Consider the following 5017-nt stretch of genomic DNA (forward strand, 5'->3'; position numbering starts at 1 on the left):
AGAATATACAACTATGTACTGGGGGGCTTTGGGGAGAAAAAGGAAAAAATAAAATCTTAAAAAAAAAAAAAATGTGGACAGCTGCAGCACTACAACCCCTTTCTGAGACAACCCTGAAGAACAGTGGTGAAGGGAAGTCTTCCCAGTGGGCAGAATTCCAGGAAGTATATCTGATTGTTTGCTGTAGTTGGAAGGAGAAATGGACAGATGTGCAATTCTATACTGATTCATGGGTTGTGGCCAATGGTTTGGCTAAGTGGTCAGAGACTTGGAGGGAACACAATTGGAAAATTCATGAAAAGGCAATTTGAGGAAGGGGTTTATAGAAATATCTCTCTGAATGGGCAAAAAAAGCGAAGATATTTGTGTCCCATGTGAATGTTCACCAAAGGATGACCTCAGCAGAGGAGGATTTTAATAATCAAGTGAATAAGATGACATTTTCTGTGGATACCAGTCAGCCTCTTTCCCCAGCCACCCCTGGCCTTCCCCAATAGGCTCATGAACAATGTGGCCGTGGTGGCAGGGGTGGAGATTATGCGTGGGCTCAGCAACATGAACTTCCACTCACAAAGGCTGATTTGGCTAAAGTCACTGCTGAGTGCATCATCTACCAGCATTAGAGACCAATACTAAGTCTCAGATGTGACACCATTACCCAAGGGGCTCAGCCAATTAGCAGGGGGCAGGTTGATTACATGGAACTGCTTTCATCATGGAGGGAACAACATGCTCTTACTGGAACAGACCCTTATTCTGGATATGGACTTTCCCTGCACAAAATGCTTCTGCCAAAACTATGATCCATGTACTTACAGAATGCCTTTTCCACCATCAAATTACTCCACACAGCATTGCTTCTGATCAAGGAAGTAACTTCACAGCAAGAGAAGTGTTGCAATGGGCTCCTGCTCATGGAATTCACACATCTATCAGGTTCCCTACATTCCTGAAGTAGCTGGCCTGACAGAGTTGTGGAATGGCCTTTTGAAGACTCACTTTCAGTGCCAGGGATTTGGCAATAACTTGCAGATCTGGTCCAAGGTTCTCTAGAAGGCTCCATATGCTTGGAATCTGCATCCAATATATGGTGCTCATTCTCCAATAATCAGAATTCAAGAGTCCAGCAATCAAGGGTAGAAATAGAAGTGGTACCATTCACTGTTATCCTTAGTAACCCTGTGGCAAAATTTTTGCTTTCTGTTAACATGACCTTATGCTCTGCTGGCCTGGAGGTCATAGTTTAAAAGGGAGGAACAGTTCTACCAGGAGATACAACCATGATTTCATTGAATTGTAAGTTAAGACTGCTGCCCAGCTATTTTTGACTCCTGAGGCCTCTGAATCAACAGGCAAAGAGGGGAGATACTGTGCTGGTTAGGGTAATTGATCCTGACCACAAAGAAGAAATTGGACTACTGCTACATGATGGGGGAAAGAAAAAGTATGTCTGGAGTACAGAGATCTTCTAGATAGTCTCCAAGTGATTCAGGACAATGGAAAACTATAACAATGCAATCCAGGCAGTACTACTAATGGCCAAGATGCTTCAGGAATGAATGTTTGGGCAAGGACCAGCTGAGGTGCTTGCTGAATTCAAAGGGAATACAGAATGGATAGTAGAAGAAGGTAATTATAAAGATCAGCTATGACCTCATGACCAGTTACAAAAATGAGGACTGTAATTGTCATGAGTGTCTCCCCTTTATTTTTTATGACTATATTTGTGCGTGTGTGCTTGTGTATATATATATATATATAATATAAGAAATATATATATATAAAACGAATATCTTTGTTTTCTTCCCTCACTGATTCCCTTATTGTGTCTCATAAGATGTATTGACTTAATATCATAGTATTCAAGTATTGTTCATTTTGTATCATAGTTTTTAAGTTAGAGAATATCAAAAAGAGCAAACATCACCCAACAATCTTTCTACTTCTTCTAGGAAAAGGCTTAGTATGTTTTTGGTTGTCCACAGGATAGTTATATCATATTAGGCAAAATTATTACCTGTTATTGTCTTTATTTTTACTGTTTTTTTAAAAGATATTTTTTAGGGTTAAGATTAGCCCTGAGCTAACATCCACCAAGAATCAGCTTCTTTTTGCTAAGGAAGATTGGCCCTGAGCTAATATCTGTGCCCCTCTTCCTCTACTTTACATGTGGAATGCCTGTCATAGCATGGTTTGATAAGTGGTGCATAGGTCTGTGCTGGGATCTGTGCTGGTGAACCCTAAGCATGAGAAGTTAACCACAATGCCACTGGGCCTGGACCTGTTATTGTCTTTATTTGGAGATCAAGTATGACTTAAGGAGATGTGATGGGTACTAAGTTGGCAAGGGAACATCTCTAACAAAGGCCTGTGAAACGCAGTTTCTATGCAGGCCTGATCTGGCTGAAGTAGAACTTCTGCTCTGGGTGTGCTACATTGCCCTAGAGCTGAAAGGCACAACGTGCAGTCTCCTTTCCAAAGGGCGATTTGGGGCCCAGAGAATCTTGCTTCCAGCTTGTGATTGTGATTGCTAATTTTATGTGTCAACTTGACTGGGCCACAGGATGCACAGATATTTGATTAAATATTATACTGGGTGTATCTGTGATGAAGTTTCTGGATAACATTAACATTTGAATCAGTAGACTGAATAAAGCAGACTGTTATCCCCAATATGTGGGCCACATCCAATCCATTGAAGGCTTGAGTAGAACAAAAGGCTGAGCAATGAGAATTCACTTTCTGTCTGTCTAACTGCCTTCAAGCTCCACGTTGGTATTCTCCTGACTGCAGACTCAGACTGACTGAAACCAGGAGATTCTCCTGGTTCTCAGGCCTTACACTCAGACTGGAACACTGCCATCAGCCTTTCTGGATTTCTATTTTGCATATCTTTTGACTTCTCAGCACCTATAGTCACATAAGCCAATTCCTGATGATAAATCTCTTTCTATATCTCTTTTATATCTATATCTATATCTGTATCTTATCGGTTTTCATTCTCTGGAGAATTCTAACTACTACAGACACATATTCTGAAACTTGATCAGTACTTCAGAAACAGATTATATGAAGGAGTCATGATCAGAAATCACATGTTTGGATAATTCACGAATATAGAAGGTTTCTATGGTGAAGAATTCAGTGAGTTTTTTCATTTTAAAAAAACGTATTTATTTTCTATTGCAGCTGTAACAAATTATAACAAATATAGCGCCTTAAACAACACAAAATTATTATCATACAGTTCTGGGGGTCATAAGCTGAAATGCATCTCACTGGGCTAAAATCCATGTGTCAGCAGATGCATTCCTTTTAGAGGTTTTAGAGGAGAATCCATTCCTTGCCTTTTCCACCTCCTAGAGTTGCTCACATTCCTAAGATCAAGGACTCTTCTTCAAAGCCAGCAACCACATTACTCTAATCTCTGTTTTCATCATCCCATCTCCTTCTCTGATTCTGATTCTCCTGTCTCTTCTACTTAAAAAGACCCTTGTGATTCCAATAGTCCCACTGGGATAATCCAGGATAATCTCCACATTTGAAGGTCACATGGTTAGCAACCTTAATTCCATCTGAAACCCTTAATTCTCCCTTGGCTTATAACATAACATGATTCACAGGTTCTGGTGATTAGGACATGGACATTGGTGAGGGGCGTTATTTTACCTATCACAGGAGGGAAGGTCATTAAATGTAATAAGGATAACATCACTGATAGGGAGTTTACTTACATGAGACAAATATTGGGGCCATAAGAGTGTGCAGCCATGTGACAGAATTTATCCCATTGTTACTATACAGGTTGAGAACAAGTATGCTAATTTTAAGACTTATCTTTGGGCTGACCAGAGCTGTCTTGTCCATTTAAATCTAAGCATACAAGAAGGTACTCTATCCCTGGAATTATCACTTGCATAAGCCGTGAATCTGTTTGAGTTACTTTTCTCTGACCTAAAACTGAAACATCCCTGACTAATCTAAGACAATTCATACTCCTTAGTTCCACTTGAACATCAATGGTTATGTTATGAGATAGACTTAGGAATCTTTTGCCCAGTTTAGTTCCTGATAAAGAATCACTTTTACCTCAATCTAGAGCTAATGTTGTGTAATGAAACACACAAAGATTTTGGTGATAAGTCAGTCCTATACTTATATACTGGCCTAAATAGAAGATAAGCCTGAATCCCAATCCTGCCTCTGGCACTTATAAACTGGGAGTTCTTGGGCCCATATTATTTACTAAGATGACTACACAAAGCATTAATAGAATATGGAGACATTTCTGTTGTTAATTATACTGAATTTCAACTTATACTTGAATGTGACTCCCGTATTAAGAATGGCACATATTAGATGTGAAAATGCACAAAAATATATGAAGTCAGGACATTAAAAGAAAGCACATGGAAGATGAGAGAGAGAGAGAGAGAACCAGGTAAGATGACCATGGACTAAATTCAAACTTACGGTCGATGTTTAACTGATGATGGAAACTGTCTTTGCATTATATTACCTATTCAGTGACAAGAAAATGGGTTAATTTATTTAAATAATAAGTATTTTCATCAAAATGAAACATATTAACACCCTGTATCTTACTATAACAATGGTCCTCTAAAGGTAAAAGTTAGAGAAGTAAAGCTAGGAAGGGAAAGATTACGAACAAAAAAAGTGCACAGAAAGTAGTTGCCTGTATTTTTTAAATAGAGAAAGCAAATTGACCAGTAAGACTTCAGGGAAAAGATGAGTGCAAGCTTTAGACGAAATAACAGAACAGAGTTATGATAAGCAAAAAATTATGAGGAGTTTACACTTGGGATAAATGTGGGGACTTGCAGGAAGTTCCACAAAAAATAGAATCTGAAGAATTCCAGAAAAGAAGACAGTGGCAATCATCTCTGTAATATAAATAAAAATGAGCTCGAAAATTTTAGAATAGATGAAGAACTCCAGATAAGTGCAGAAAATTGAGACTCAGGTATATGCAAGGATGTAAATCTTCCTTGGAGTT

Source organism: Equus przewalskii, chromosome 5 (assembly GCF_037783145.1).
Source record: "Equus przewalskii isolate Varuska chromosome 5, EquPr2, whole genome shotgun sequence".
Lineage (NCBI taxonomy): Eukaryota > Metazoa > Chordata > Mammalia > Perissodactyla > Equidae > Equus > Equus przewalskii.